Raw genomic sequence first — 17,015 nt, forward strand, 5'->3', positions numbered from 1 at the left:
ATGTTTAGGTGGAATCTCTTTTCCTTCTCCTTGAACCCATGACTCCTGGTCCTAGTCTCTGGAGCAGCAGAAAACAAGCTTGCTCCCTCACCTACACAACATCCCTTCAAATATCTAAACATGGCTATCATGTCACCTTCTCTTCACCAAAGAGCCAGCTACCTGTAACCAACTTCCCTTGGGATCAAACTGAGGTGGTGAGCAGAGTTTGGAGTGCAGTTTGTTGCTCTGGGTCATCGGGCTGGTTTTGGATTCTTCAAAAAAAAAAGCACGCTGTCGCCAGCCCCTTTATCTCAGAAGGCGTCCTTTGCAGCCAGATTGTTTCTCCACTGGAATCTGTCTTCAGAGGAGGGTGCTCAGCAAGATTTGGGTGGTTTGTAGTGGAACTCAAAGTGCATTAACTGGCCGGGGTGGGTTTCCCCGGCCCCCAGCTTTTGCAAACAATTTTGGGGTGGCAGATGTTGTCCTTTTATGAGTTCAGATCCAGGCATCATCCCGGAGGGGGTCACCCTTCTGTTCTTCAGCTACGGCAATGAAACAGTTGCTGGGATCAATGCAATTCTTTCGTCTGCTAAACAGGGCCGTTGCGAACGGGAACGGAGACTGGAACGTGGATGGGCAGGTTTCGTAGACAAGCTGTGCGTGGGACAGCCATGATGAGCAAGAGAATGCCCCTCCCCGCACATGCTGTGTACGCAAGGAGAGGCCCTCTTGACTCTCCCGCCAAGGAAATAAGCTTATCTGATGGGAACGTGAGACAGGGCCTTTTCCATGGCAGCCCCTTGATAATGGAACAATCTCCCCAGGGAAATATGGCTAGACCCCTCACTTTTGGATCTTTAGGAGGCAGTTGAAAATAGTTTTATTTAAGAACCTTAAATTGTGGTTTTAAGTTCTGGTTTTATATTTTTAAGGAGACAGATGCTTTTAATATACCCTTTTTCTCTTCCTTTAAGGAAACTCAAAGCAGCTTACAATCAAATTTCCCTCCCTTTCCCACAACAGGCACCTTATGAGGCAGGTGGGGCTGAGAGAGTTCTGAGAGAGAACTGTGACTGGCCCAAAGTCACCCAGTAGGCTTCATGTGCAGGAGGGGGGGGGACCAAATCCAGGTGAGAGTCTGCTGCTCTTAACCACTGCCTCCCCTAGCTCTTTAATGCATTTTATTCTGTATGTTTGTAAGCCACTTTGAGGTGCATAAGAAAGAAAGACAGCTAATAAATGTTTTTAACAAATACACTAGTGTGCACCCTGAAAAATAGGACTTCCCCAGAAATGAAGTATGGAGTCAGTTTTGCCCTAATCCTACTTTTTGCTGGAATTTTCTAGTTCTGCATTTAGTCTTTGGCTGAACTTGCTGCTGTAAGGAAACTGGTATTAGTCTTTCTTTCTTTCTTTCTTTCTTTCTTTCTTTCTTTCTTTCTTTCTTTCTTTCTTTCTTTCTTTCTTTCTTTCTTTCTTTCTTTCCTCCCTCCCTCCCTCCCTCCCTCCCTCCCTCCCTTCCTTCCTTCCTTCCTTCCTTCCTTCCTTCCTTCCTTCCTTCCTTCCTTCCTTCTCTCTCTCTCTCTCTCTCTCTGCCATAGTGCTATAACATGGTTTGCCTCAGCAAAGTCTTTAGAGGATTAGAGGGTTTGAGAGCTTAGAAAAGAATCTATTCATTCCTGACTTTCCGAGCAGGTGCAAGGCATTGTGGGAACACCACAGGAAGAACTCTGTCGGCCTCTCCCCCCCCCCCCCCAGTGCCCTTCACCACAGGGGCAGGATAGCACAGATTCCAGGAGTTGCTCCACCATTGCCAACCCTGGACCCAGCTGACCTTGCTGGGCACGGGGGTGGGGGAGGGGGTGGGATGGTCTGGCATCTCCTGGGATAGGGTGCTTTGTGTGTGAGGCTGAGCCGGTGTCAGGATTTTTCGGATGCATTAGAGTGGAAGGCATTCCATCGCCTCTGGAATTCCTGCAGGTGTTTCTGAATGCAAAGGGGGTCTTTTCAGGGCCGGGCATCTGCATCCGTCATCTGCCTTTGGGCGTGTGATGGGGCTGTTTGTTTGTTTGTCTGGGTGACTGACAGCGGAGTGACCAGCGCCGCTGATGGGAGGTCGCCAACAGAATAGCTCTGTTCTCTGGCGTTGGCTGGACCCCGGCCACTCTGGACGGCTCCTGACAGGCCCCTTGGGGGTGGAAGGTAGGGGGTGGTGGCAGGCAATTTGTCTTCAGTGTGACAACTGACTTCTTCTTCTTTGGGGTGGGTGGGGGGTGGGGGAATAATCTGGCCCCTGCATTTGGTTCTTGGAATTCATGAGGATTTGCCTCCACGCTCCCATCTGGATGATTTAGTGGGAGTAAATTTTTTTTTTAAAAAAAAAATAGCAATTAGAATTTTAAACTTTCATCAGTATAACCAGTAGATTAATCAAATGAAGTATTTGCTGATTAGTCGCCGGGGAATCGACGTGGATAAGGTTGAAATTAAAAAAGGCTCATTTTTTGTTTTATTTGTAGAAAATAATGGATGCCGCTTCTCCAGAGACCTGTTGCTTTACTTTGGAAGCTGTTCAGTAGAACCTTCTAATAGTGGAAACTCTTTTTGTTTATTATTCTGTACTTCCTTCAGTATCCTCAGAAAGACTTTCCATTGAAGGAAAATGTTCATCTTCCTATTCAGCTCATGACTCGATTGGTTGATTAAAGAACAAATATTTCATTAGGGTTTTTTTTTAGAAAAACCTTTTAATTGGCTGACAGGACTAACAAGGATTTAAAATATTAAAAAACAACAACACCCTGCTCCCTTCCACAAGGCCTAAGGATACCTGCCTCGAATTAGGGTCTGAAGTTCTCTCAGAACTGCAGCAAATATCCAGGTTACAGAGGTAAGTTCTTCTGGAGAAAAAGGCAGTTTTGGAGGATGAATACTAAGACCCCTTCCGCACATGCAAAATAATGCATTTTCAAACCACTTTCACAACTGTTTGCAAGTGGATATTGCTATTCCGCACAGCTTCAAAGAGCACTGAAAGCAGTTTGAAAGTGCCTTATTCTGCATGTGTGGAATGAGCCTAAGATATCATATTCCTTCTGGGCTCCCAACCCTCCCAAAACTTTGCTCTCTCCAGGCACAGTCCCTAAATTCCCCCCCACCCCCCAAATTCCCTCAACTGAAGTTCCAAACCTGGGAAAACTGGATGAATCTCTTCAGACTCCCATCACTGAATGTTCCTCCATCCAAAAAAGAATTTCACAACACAGAAAACTGGCAGGTCGGGAGGGGGGGGGGAATGATGGCAATGAAGGTCGAACCCTTTCCCCTGATGTGCTAGCTTTCCATATGCAGAGGATGCGTTTGCATGGCGGAGTGTTCCGTCATCAGATCCCACACTTGCAACTTGAGAAGTTGAGAAGGGTCATGAATGTTACTTGACTGGGGTCAGAAGTGCCTGAAACTCCACCCAAAATTCCACCCAAATCTTGTGTCCAGACTAATTGCTTGTACCTTTCCTTCCACATTATATTAATGAACGTAACCAATGAGATGCATATTTCTGAAATTACAAATTTTGGATTGATGAAATGGACACATTCTAAACATACTAGTTATTTTTTTTAATGCAGACAAGTTCAGAATTCATGTGCCTGTTAAGAGTGATCACATTTTTTCCCAATTCAGAGTGATCCTATGAATCAATGTTCTTGAAATTCAGACATGACTTCTAAAACAACAACAACTGAGGAAGACTCAGTAGACTCAAGCTTAGGTGTCAAACTCGTGGCCCTCCAGATGTTATGGACTACAGTTCCCGTCACCCCCTGCCAGCGTCATTCCCATCACCCCCTGCCAGCATGATGCTGGCAGGGGATGTTTGGAACTGTAGTCCATAACATCTGGAGGGCCAAGAGTTTGACACGCGTGCAGTAGAGGAAGCCACGGCCTTCTGTTTTCAAGACCTTAGCAAGGCAGTTAACAATAGGACATTTGGGAGGTCATTAATTCATAGGGTCACTGTAAGTCACTCCCACACACACCAGCTGGGTGACCTTGGGCTAGTCACAGCTTCTCGGAGCTCTCTCAGCCCCACCCACCTCACAGGGTGTTTGTTGTGAGGGGTGAAGGGCAAGGAGATTATCAGCCCCTTTGAGTCTCCTGCAGGAGAGAAAGGGGGGATATGAATCCAAACTCCTCCTCCTCCTCCTCCTCCTCCTCCTCCTCCTCCTCCTCCTCTTCTTCTTCTTCTTCTTCTTCTTCTTCTTCTTCTTCTTCTTCTTCTTCGTAGGAAGTGACTTTTCCTCCTCCTCCTCCTCCTCCTCCTCCTCCTCCTCCTCCTCCTCCTCCTCCTCCTCCTCCTCCTCCTCCCCATACCTTTGTAAGGTACAGGCTCGGGTACAGTACCTGGCTCCGTGTCACCCCGTGATTGACATGGCTGAAAGCAAAAAACCCGTCATGTTGAAGATCATTAATCTCAGTTCATCTGTAAAATGCAAATGACCGACCCAGGCAGCCTCAATTTGCATTGGGATCATGCAGGGAAGGATGATGGGCTTTAACTACTCATCCTCCATACGCTTTTGGAAATCAAAACTGGGCTCCCCCCCCCCCCTTTGCTATTAGCATATTAAAGGAAACAAGTTGTGCTTTTACAGGATGCATCTTTCCCCCCTTTAAAATGCTAATAGCAGCGTGGGGCAACTGATTCTGAGTAGCAAAACTGAAAGGTAAAACCATGCCTTTGCCATTCCAAAGGGCACATGCCTTTGCCATGCCAAAGGGCACATAGTCTGCATTTTACTGACAGAGATCTTTTATTTTTATCATGTTTGTTTTGTCTCAAGTGGTGACATGAATGCGCACAATTTCAAAGCAAATCCGACCCACTAACCTCTATACCAAAATGGCCCTGCAACGGATAATTTGATTAAAACTCCTGATTTCTATAACTGGGGAACAGCCTAACTGTATCACAAACATACTGATCTTTCAAAAAGGATAGTTCACAAGGACCAATCTGGCCTTTAAAACATCAGGGATTGGCAAGGTTCCACGGAGCTGAAAAATTACATTTCCTGGTTCAAATTTCACAATCAATCAACAATGAACAATTCCTTCAGTTCAGCAAGCTAACCAACACTTACCCTTGATCAACTTTAATCACAGTTGATCAACTTTAATCCATAATCAATAAACAAAAACTATTCTTCATGATTTCAGAGGGGAGCTGGGCTGGGCTGCAGTAGCGCAAGTTAGATTTTGAGACTGAAAATTTGGCCACCTGATCAGATCTGACCTGGTCAAATCTGGTCAGATCTGGTCATTCTTCGTGGTTTGAACTTCATAATCAGCTGCTCATCTTACAAATTTGTTCTTGTTATGAGGCAGTTTCAAAATATCTGTTCTTTTGAAGAGCCATTTTCTGTAAAAGCCCTTGATGGTTATTCTCTAGGTCAGTGTTTCCCAACATTTTCGACGTCACGGTATCCTTGACCTCACTCTTCACATCTCACGGTACCTCTGCCATCCCCCACCTTCCCCTCCCAGTGTCCCTGCCTGCCACCCCCTCCACCTTCCCCTCCCAGTGCCCCTGCCTGCCACCCCTCCACCTTCCCCTCCCAGTGCCCCTGCCTGCCACCCCCTCCACCTTCCCCTCCCAGTGCCCCTGCCTGCCACCCCCTCCACCTTCCCCTCCCAGTGCCCCTGCCTGCCACCCCCCCACCTTCCCCTCCCAGTGCCCCTGCCTGCCACCCCTACCTTCCCCTCCCAGTGCCCCTGCCTGCCACCCCCCACCTTCCCCTCCCAGTGCCCCTGCCTGCCACCCCCTCCACCTTCCCCTCCCAGTGCCCCTGCCTGCCACCCCTCCACCTTCCCCTCCCAGTGCCCCTGCCTGCCACCCCCCACCTTCCCCTCCCAGTGCCCCTGCCTGCCACCCCCACCTTCCCCTCCCAGTGCCCCTGCCTGCCACCCCCACCTTCCCCTCCCAGTGCCCCTGCCTGCCACCCCCCACCTTCCCCTCCCAGTGCCCCTGCCTGCCACCCCCTCCACCTTCTCCTCCCAGTACCCCTTCTTGCCCCCCCTGTCCCCCCATCTTCTCCTCCCAGGGTGAAGGGAAGAACTGTGGGGTGGGAGGTGGCTGCTGACCTTGCGGCAGGCCCTGCCCCCTGGGCCAGCTCCATGTCCTTGCTGGCACCGGTGGAAGACACCGCAAAAGTGAGGGGGGCTGGTAGCGTTGCTGCGGTACCCCTGGGACATGCTCACGGCACCCCAGGGCACCACGGAACCCTGGTTGGGAATCGCTGCTCTAGGTTCATTTTTTTCCTCTGTGTTTTGATGCTTCGCAGAGTATTTACCAATAAGCCAGAAACGGAGGCCCTATCCGTCTCCTTCAGCTTTATATTTAACACACCAGCTGCAGTATCTCTAACTGATCCAACTTGGATTACTCCAATGGGGAATGAAGCCAGAGCAGAACAATGTAGCGAGCCTTCCAAAAATGAATGACTTGGAAGCTGTTCGGGATGCAGAGGTAGAAAGGAAGACCAGAGATTTGGGAACCCATCAGAAAGCTGGCTCTTTCAAAACTTGTTTCCGAAGTTAATCTGAAATGCATGCTGACCAAATGAACTGGGAGAGCAACCCTTCCAAAGTTGGACTTTCCTAAAGCAGGTGTGCCGGTTGCAAGTGCTGAAATGGGAAGGCGGAACGGCGAATCTGAAAAACGGCTAATCGTGGCATTATTAAGTGAAACGTTTGCTCAAGCATCCTACGTAAAGAGACTGAAGAAACAGCGTGTTGGGGATGAAAGAGTTAAAGAGGCACCAAAAGGCTGTTTATCATTCTGACCCCGCTTGCTCCGCGGCCTGCTTGAAAATCCACCCCTGCAAATTCTGAAATCCTAAATTGCCACTGCTCTGCGCCCCACTGGAACTTTTCTGTCTGCCGTTCATAATCCTCAGCATGTGCAAGATTGGGGGTGAAGTCTCCAAGGAGGGGCCTGAGCCCGGGGCTTTTGTCGCCGAGAGGCAAAAACATTGAGAACCTGCCGAGAAGGAACTCAGAAGCCCTTGAGGCGCAGAGAAAGAGGCCGAGACAAAAAGCCTGTTACATGCTTGCAAATCACCCCACCGCTGTTATTTTATTTCCTGCGGTCTGCAGGAGGATTGCTTCACTTTGGAGGGGAGGGGAATTAAGCTTCGTGGTCAGGATTTTTTCCCCCTGCTCCTGCTCTTGCACTCCACAAAGGTTGAGTACCACTTGCAAAAGTTCCACCAGGTAGAAGAATATGCCATAAAGAATGGGAAAAACAAGAGAGAGAAAGAAATTAGGAGACAAAGGATGAATCCAAAATCTTTCTCAACATTTGGCTTCCACGTTTAACTTTATAGGCTGTATTTAATATTCGTTGCTAGAAACAGGCCTAAGTTTCAGAAACTGGGTATCCAAAATCCCACAGAGGATTTTAAAACAGGTTCAGGTTCTAATATCCTGTTCTTTCACATATGCATTGATAATAGTTTAGATTTCGTACAGCTGTGAAAAGGAACTTGGAACTTGGAACCAGCCAAGATCTGAGCATGTTAATTTGAGCTACCTTGCATTACATGTACACAAATACTGCCTTAAAAAAACAGTACAGGCCATAATGTCATAGAGCTGGAAGGGTCTGAAAGGCTAGCTAGTCCAGTCCAATCTGGGAGACCCAGGTTCGAATCTCCACTCTGCCATGGAAGCTTGGAGGGTGACCTTGTGGCAAGTCAAGCACTCTCAGCTTAATCTGCCCCACAGAGTTGGGGTGAAGGTAAACTGGGAGAGAGAAGAATTTACTATGGGTCAGCTTCTGGGAAGAAAAGCAGGATATGAATAAAGCAAGCAAACAACTCTTCACCCAAATACATCAGGCTGCATAGCCTGGCTTATCTATCTATCTATCTATCTATCTATCTATCTATCTATCTATCTATCTATCTATCTATCTATCTATCTATCTATCTATCTATCTATCTATCTATCTATCTATCTATCTATCTATCTATCTATCTATCTATCTATCTATCTATCTATCTATCTATCTATCTATCTATCTATCTATCTATCTATCTATCTATCTATCTATCTATCTATCTATCTATCTATCTATCTATCCATTATAGTCTGACATGCTCTCTGGGATTCAAGGTGGATTTCAATACAGTCAACAAGATGGGGCATTCAATAAGCCAAGGGGGAGGAGAGGTTTGGATGTATATCTCACCTTTCCTATAAAGAGACTCCAGGTGGCTTACAAAGTCCTTTCCCTTCCTCTCTACCAGCACTTCTGCTTGTCAGACTTCAACTTCTCTGAAAACACTGCAAGATCCTGTTGGTTGAGATGGTAAAAGCCTATTTTATTATCCATCATTAGCCAGTATGGTATAATGGTTAAGAGCAGATGGATTCTAATCTGGGGAACTGGGTTTCCTCCACACGAGCAGTGGACTCTTACTTGGTGAACTGGATTTGTTCCCCTGCTCCTACACACAAAGCCTACTGGGCGACCTTGGGCCAGTCACAGTTCTCTCAGAACTCTCTCAGTCCCACCTATCTCACGAGGTGTCTGTTGCGGGGAGAGGAAGGGAACAGGAGTTTGTAAGCTGCTTTGAGACTCCTTAAAGGAGAGCAAGGCAGGGTATAATCCAAACTTCTCCTCCACCTCTTCTTTTTTTTACCTCAGTATTAAATTCAGTATTTTTTTGTATGGGGGCTTCTGCCTCAATGCACTGTTTCTCATCTTGAGGCCTTGGGAACGGGTCAGAACTAGAATATTTCTTTCTTTTAATAATATATGTTCAGTGGTGGGATCCAAAAATTTTAGTAACAGGTTCCCATGGTGGTGGGATTCAAACAGTGGCGCAGAGCCAATGGGGATGGGCGGGCACGATGGGGGCGTGACCGGGCATTCCGGGGGCGGGGCATTAATAATTTCTCTGTTACTGTAAAAAACTCTTACTGTAAAAAAGTTCCTAATATAGCAAGTCCTATTGTCCACTGCCAACAGAAACAACTACTTCTCCTCTAATTGACTGCCTGTCAAATACTTAATACTTTCAAATACTTAATTTTGTTTCTAGAAATCAAAAGAAGGATACTTTCCTTAAACAAGGAACTTTACCATATTTCTAAAACATGTTTTTAAAACAGCCTAGCAGGGAGAATTATCCCGTTTTCTACCTTCGCTAACCAGCCACATAGGAAACAACAGGACTGTATGATTTTTGGACCTAATGGAATTTCTAATGGAAAAGCAGACCCAATTAGTAACCCCCTCTCAGCACACACAAATAATTAGTAACCCACTCTCGGGAACTGGTGAGAATCTGCTGGATCCCACCTCTGCATATGTTCAATAGTGTGCGGGGAGAGAAAACACAGAAATAAAAAGAAAACTAGAAAAGGAAACAGTTGAAGTCCCATCTATGGAGGCAGAGATCCCTGCCCCCCCTCACACACACAGACTTTCTCTCTCAGATGCCGCTTGGCCAGCCAAAGACAGTAAGAGATCAGCCGCCTGGGTTGGGGGCAGGAGAAAGAAAGCTTTCGCAAACACAGAAAGTTGTCTTTCGACAGCTCAAACTTCGGAAGCTGGAAAGGGAACATGTAATAATGTGTAGGCCTGCAAAGGTAGCTTCTTCCTCCTGGGTGACAGGTTTACAGAGGTATTTACAAGGTGTTTGAGCAGGTAATTAGCACCCAAAGCCAGATGCAGGAAATAGTTCTGGTCACAATACATAATAAGCCGAAGGGCTTCATTTTCAATGGATGATTGACTCCGAACAAAGACCCCAAACAGAACGGAGGGCAAGACTTAGGGAGGGTAACCTAAGAGCTGCCGGGCTCTTTTCCCATCAGTTTGCGAGAGTTTCCCCCCCTCCCCCCACTGTTCTTCTCCTGCTGATAACATACTAAACATTTTGCAAGACAAACTTTTCTTTAGAGGAAAAAAAGAGCAAAGATCGCCTGCCTTTAGCCAGAAATGTGTGGATGGATGAGGAAACGTCTACTGTTGGCAGCCAAAGAGAAAGAGTTGCAGATTTATTTTCTATAGATAACATCAGAATAGTTTGTGTTTGCGCCCGCCCTTCGTCTTGGGATGTTTCTTAGGCGGAAATCTGCAAACCGCTTTGGGTAGACTAGGTGGCTCTCAGCTGACTGTGTCTCACAGGCTCCAATATTAAACACCTGGGTGAATTCTTAGTTCAGTTCGCAAGAACAAACTTGGCATTTCATTTTGCCTTTTTCTTATGAAACCTGTGAAACTCCCCCCTCCCCCAGGAACTAGTTATGTTTGCAGTCCTTAATTATACTGTAGACCACTAGATGAGTTTGCTCATTCTTTATGGACAGGCAGCGTGGTGTAGTGGTTAACAGCGGGTGTACTCTAACCTGGAGAACTGGGTCTGATTCCTTACTCCTTCACGTGAGCGGCAGACTCTTATTTAATGAACTGGATTTGTCTCCCTGCTCCTCTACATGAAGCCTGCTGAATGACCATGAGCCAGTCACAGTTCTCTCAGAACTCTCTCAGTCCCACCTACCTCACAAGGTGTCTGTTGTGGGGAGGGGAAGGGAATGAATTTGTAAGCCTCCTTATGGTTGAGAAAAGTAGGATATAAATCCAAACTCCTCTTCTCATTTTCTCCGCATTTTCATGTTACTGCTGTAACATGGTTGGAAAGGCTGTCAATGGAGTTCAGTTCCTTCGATACTGGCAATGCAACGGTAGATTCAGCCACCACTCTATTCCTCTTCATAGAATTATAGGCCCCTTCCGCACATGCAAAATAATGCGTTTTCAAACCACTTTCACAACTGTTTGCAAGTGGATTTTGCTATTCCGCACAGCTTCAAAGAGCACTGAAAGCAGTTTGAAAGTGCATTATTCTGCATGTGCGGAATGAGCCACAGAATTGGAAGAGACCCCAAGGGCTAACAAGTCCAACCCCCTGCAATGCAGGAACACTCCATCTTGGAATGGGGGAAATGTCATCAAGCTCCGTCCTTTCACTTTTTACCGGTGTATGGCCTCTCAAGGGAAGGAAGAGGAATGCTGTGGATTCACTGACAGGCTACATTGTGGAAGGCTAGGAGGCTCAGGGTAACACTATCAAAAGGAATAAAAATATATCTCTAAACCAGCAGTGCACTTAAAGACATATTAAAAACAAAATGGGCTTCTAGGCCATACTCGTCATCACAGTGTAATAACACTAAGTTCTTTAAAATACCACAGATTAATCCTGTGAAAAAATAGATGTGGACCCAGTGGTGGGATCCAAAATTTTTAGTAACAGGTTCCCATGGTGGTGGGATTCAAACTGTGGCATAGCTGTGGCACTCTATGGCGTGGCCGAGCATTCCGGGGGCGGGGCATTGCTGGGCAGGGCTGTGGCAAGGACGCAGCCGCTGCACCGGTCCTTGGGCGGGAAACGAATGCACGCAGATGCAATCCTGTAAATAAGTGCATCTCCTGCTAGACTGCTTCAAGTTCTGCACGCTACTGCTGCAGAGTGGAGGAGGGGTGTAACTAAGGCAAAAATCATGTGGCAAAATCACCAATTAGTAAACCCCTCTCGACACACACAAATAATTAGTAACCTTCTCTCGGGAACCTGTGAGAACCTGCTGGATCCCACCTCTGTGTGGACCAGACATGTTTCGGCCAAGTCTACTACTGCATACATACTAGATGAAGAATAAAAGGGTGTTGTAAGTCATGTGAGGCCATAGAGTCCCCCCCCTCCTCTATACCCCCTTTTTTCCCCCTCTTCCCCCTACATTTCAAGGTAACTTTCCCAGTTTCCTAGTTCACATCTGGTATTGCATCCTCCTTTCCCCTCTCCTGCAAGGTATATTTAACCCCATCTTATCTCCCAACTGGGGATCTACAGGGGCTTAAAACATTCTTCCCTTTTCCATTTTATCCTCATAACAAGGTTAGCCTAAGAGTGTGTGACTGGTTGAAGGTCACCTATGAAGCTTCAATGGCAGTCTGGGGATTCAAACCGGAGTCTCCCAGATCCTAGGGCAGCATTCTAACCACTACACCACGCTGGCCAGGAGTGCAATAGCCAGCCAGACAAACATTTTTTACATTCCCACCTGCGACCTCCTATGGAGATCCTTCTTGCATGCTGTTGTTTCATCTAATCTGCTTTTATCTTGTACAGAATTATTTTATTAGGCGCTTTGAAGTAAATCGTCCCCATTGCTCCAAGCCCACTTTTCGGTGTCCTTTGCTGCCAATTCGTAAATAACTTTAAAAAGACGTCTTAGAAACCAATAACAGTTCTGATGGATAAACTTTTGAGAGTCAAAATTCTCTTCTTCAGATTCCTTCGTTGACTCTAGAAAATGTATACCTGAAAATCTTGTTGATTTCTTAAGGTGCTACTCAACTCAAATATGTTCTACTGCAGACTGACCCTCCGAAACTGATTTTAGCATGTATGTTTTAAATCGTTAGCTGTCTTGGTTGCCCTTGTGAGGGCACAAAACAGGATACAAATCCTGTAAATAAATAATATATAGCAGCGAGACGATACTATTTTAACCCATTTCTAAATTCAGTGCGGTCATAAAGAAAGCTCTTGTTTTGCCCCAGAGAGCAAAGCCGGCTAACGGTTTTCGGAGGTTCCTCCGGGCTTCTGAAAACAAGGTTGTAACTTCACTGAGGGCTGGGGAGCGATACAGATGGATCAAAGGCAGCATATGTCACAGAACAGCAATTTAGACTGGGTATTTGCCAAGCCAAGACTGAAGCCAATTATTCTCCGGCTGGCCCAAGCTCCCAGAGACCAAATTGGCTTCTGACCTTTCCCCAAATGCTCCGTCAGCATGTTTCTGAGCAACTCTTGAAAACCTTTTCCAATGTTGCAATGTCTAATGTCATGGTTGACGGCTACCAAGCCTGAGTAAAGTTTCATGATTCTTCTGGAGAGCTCACGTATGCCTGAAACAACGCCTCCCGGAGCCATGCTTGTTTTATAAGTGTATCGAAGAAATTGCCCCAAATTTATTTCATTCAGAGGACTTTGTTGCTGGCAAGAGTGAAGCAGCCTCACTTCGAAAGTACATTAAACAGAAATGCACTGTTAATTATTTAGATTTTTAATATCATGTTTTTATCAGCATGGTTTGATTTTTTTTTCTGTCTTAAGGAGGCATGCTACTTCATAGGTTTTGTAGTGTTGATGAAGAGCATCGCGAAAAACAAGGATGCACACGAAGTTGCAAAGCAATATGGGATTTGTAGTGATTGACTCAGAAACTGACTCACATGGCCATCTGAGAAATCTTTGTTATCAGAGGTCTGGTTACTTATCAGAAAGGAGGGTTATTTATGATTTCCTGCTCTGCTTCTGCCATTTAACATTTTAATATGTGACCTCCAAAAGTGTGCCTCCTTCTGGCTTCAGAGGGCACAGCCACAGTCTTTTGCCTTCACCAAAACCAGGAGATTGCCTTTTATGGTCTTGTGGGTCGGGCAGGATGACATCATCACACGTTTCCTGTGCTGACATCACTTTGAGCAGCAGTGGCATATTGATTAAGAGTAGGTGCGCTCTAATCTGGAGAACCGGGTTTGATTCTCTTCTCTGCCACTTGAGCTGTGGAGGCTTATCTGGGGAACTAGATTAGCCTGTGCACTCCCACACATGCCACCTGGGTGACCTTGGGCTAGTCAAGCTCTTTGGAGCTCTCACAGGGTGTTTCCCCACTCTCCCCGATCCTTCCTATGCCGCGCGCCCAGGCGACCCCACAACCCCCCCCCCCATGATCAAAAGGCGCTGTTTACAAGAGTGCCAGGGATGCTGCGTGGTGAGGGGGTGCGACAGCGGCAGCATCAGGGGGAGTGCCGGGGGACCCTGCGCTACTTGAGGAGAGTAGCGCAGGGCTTAAGATAAGTGGGGAAAGGCCCTCAGCCCCACCTCACAGGGTGTTTGTTGTGGGGGGAGGGGAGGGAAAGGAGATTGAAAGCCCCTTTGAGTCTTCTTACAGGAGAGAAAGGGGAGCTATAAATCCAAACTCTTCTTCTCGTCTTCCTCTTCTTCGGGTTTCCATTGATCCAGCAGCTGCAACTGGCCTCCACTTCTCAATATAAAATAGATTTGTATTCAGTTTCCTTCTCTAGCACAGTTTTTGTACTATACTTTTACAGTTGGTTTTAGAATTGATTTTTAATGGTTTTATGTTATATAACCTCAACTTCTCATAATTTAAAATAAAAATAAAAATGGAGGGCATGGTACATAACGACATCCACTAAATCCAAATCCAAAACCTTTATTAGGCATAAAACCGGAGTGTGTCATGAATTCCAAATACAATAAAAAGATCATTATTGCACAACTTGCAGTACACAGAGTAAAAATGTAGCAACAGCTTCAGAGATTTCAGCATTAGAGTTATTTAGAAGCTTAGCCATTTTTATCTTATCAGAAAGGAGCATAAATCCTGTTGGTAATACAGTTCTCAAATCAGTTCTGATGTTGTTGTATTTTGAACAGTGAAGCAGAATATGAGAAAGTGAATCAGTTGTATTAGGACAAAAACGACAGCAACGCTCATTTTGTGGGATATTAGAGAAGCGACCTTGAAGATGTACTGATGGAAAAGAGTTACACCTGGCTCTAGTCATGACCCATCTGCAATTGTAATTAACAAGATGTTCCAGGTATATAGAAGGCGACATACACTAAATGAATACATAAACTTTAAAAAACCCTGAGAGTTCTTTTGTTTGTTTTAGGGCCCAGATGAAGATCAAAGAGGAACCAAAAGAAGCATCTGAGGACCATCCCTGGGGATTGTCTCAAGAAACACACAGGTCTCTTCCTGAAGAGAATGTTATGAACAATGTGACACAGAATGAGGACTTGGCTTCCTCTGTCCTGTGATTCTGGAGAGGTCTCCTTGGCAACTTCCTTTAATACCAATAAACCCTTCCTAGAAACTCTGTCAGTGTCTGTGTTTACCACATTCAGCAGCGTACCCATCCCAGAGGCCTCAGGTCCATGAAGAGGTTTCCCGAAACCATTGAAGAGCATGTTTCAGAAGCATATTCTAGCCCTTTTCTGGGAGCAGCAGTGGCGTAGGAGGTTAAGAGCTCGTGTATCTAATCTGGAGGAACCGGGTTTGATTCCCAGCTCTGCCGCCTGAGCTGTGGAGGCTTATCTGGGGAATTCAGATTAGCCTGTGCACTCCCACACACGCCAGCTAGGTGACCTTGGGCTAGTCACAGCTTTTCAGAGCTCTCTCAGCCCCACCTACCTCACAGGGTGTTTGTTGTGAGGGGGGAAGGGCAAGGAGATTGTCAGCCCCTTTGAGTCTCCTACAGGAGAGAAAGGGGGGATATAAATCCAAACTACTACTACCACTTCTTCTTCTTCTTCTTCTTCTTCTTCTTCTTCTTCTTCTTCTTCTTCTTCTTCTTCTTCTTCTTCTTCTTCTTCTTCTTCTTCTTCTTCTTCTTCTTCTTCTTCTTCTTCTTCTTCTTCTTCTTCTTCTTCTTCTTCTTCTTCTTCTTCTTCTTCTTCTTCTTCTTCTTCTTTATCAAGGAGGAGATTTTTCTCCAGGATGGAGGGGTGAAGCCTGCACACTTTTGGCCAGAGAAGTCTCCTGACTATAAACTGGGCTGCCTGAGCTCTGGCATTGACCCTGGTTGTTAGTCATGCATCAGAATTTACGCAGACATGAAAACTACAGCCCTGTTCCCTTTACAAAAATGCTGTCCTGGGCAATTCCATTTCACTGTAGCTCCATTCCCTTTTGACACGCAGAGGTTTAATTTCACAATGTTCTCTTTGTTTTGTCTCAGAAGCTAAGCAGAGTCAGTCCTGGTTAGTATTTGGATGGGTGACCACCAAGGAAGTCCCAGGTTGCTATGCAGAGGCAGGCAAAAGCAAACCATCTCTGAACATCTCTTTGAAAATCCACAGTGTTGCCATAGTTGACTGTGACTTGATGGTGGCCCTTTCTACCATCGCCAGGATCCCTTCAGGACTGTTCTCCCTTGAAAACTGCCTTGTAAGTTCAGGTCACCGGGGGACAATCTGTTCCCAGTTCTGTTTCCATCTGAAGTCAAATATGAAGGGAAAAGCAAGAGAGAACTCTGAGTGCTTAGAAGTACTCTAAATGGATAGATGGACACAAACAAAAACTCAGCACCTTCTTTCTTGTATGGACTGCATTTACTAGGACAGCCCTTTCTTGAACACCTGTTTAGGACTCACCTTCTCTTTTTAGCCTTTGAGCTCTACTGTGTTCTCCCTTGCTTTTCCATCCATCCATCCATCCATCCATCCATCCATCCATCCATCCATCCATCCATCCATCCATCCATCCATCCATCCATCCATCCATCCATCCATCCATCCATCCATCCATCCATCCATCCATCCATCCATCCATCCATCCATCCATCCATCCATCCATCCACCCACCCACCCAGTACCAGTTTTGGATTATTCCAGAATTCCAACAATTGCAACAACCCACTTTGTTGGCCCAGTCCAGGCAGGAAAACCTGATGCACATTTTAAAGATCAATCCATTTTTTAAAAATGAAGTGTCTAAAATCAAACAGGCACAGCCCAAAGGCAGAATCGGACAGACTACCCCTGTTTGCGGACTCATTTCAATATAAAATGCGAGAGAGAAATCGATAAGGAAGAGGTGGCAAGGCTCCACCCACCTACGTGGCTTTCCCTTCCCTAGTTAGTCACAAAGTGGCGCTAAAGTGATTGCGCATGCTGCTCGCCCTACATCCCATTCAGGCCTGCAGGACAGGTAGTCCTCCTATTGGATAGTGACCTTCTCAAGAGTTTGAGACCCAGTAATTATTTTTTCTGCATCATAATTCCAATCCTTAGGGCAGTGGTGGGATCCACAAATTTTAGTAACAGGTTCCCATGGTGGTGGGATTCAAACTGTGGCGTAGAGCCAATGGGGCTGGGCGTGGCACAACGGGGCGTGGCCAGGCATTCCAGGGGCGG

At 46.1% G+C, this 17,015-nt stretch overlaps 1 long non-coding RNA gene across 1 annotated transcript; it reads left to right on the top strand.

Moving 5' to 3' along the window:
- Positions 1-2,077: 2,077 nt before the first annotated feature.
- LOC125438388 lies at positions 2,078-14,977 on the top strand. Its single transcript, XR_007245343.1, has 2 exons — positions 2,078-2,184; positions 14,771-14,977. It is a non-coding gene; the product is annotated as an uncharacterized LOC125438388 (long non-coding RNA).
- Positions 14,978-17,015: the final 2,038 nt, after the last annotated feature.

Source organism: Sphaerodactylus townsendi, linkage group LG08, assembly GCF_021028975.2.
Source record: "Sphaerodactylus townsendi isolate TG3544 linkage group LG08, MPM_Stown_v2.3, whole genome shotgun sequence".
Taxonomy (NCBI): domain Eukaryota; kingdom Metazoa; phylum Chordata; class Lepidosauria; order Squamata; family Sphaerodactylidae; genus Sphaerodactylus; species Sphaerodactylus townsendi.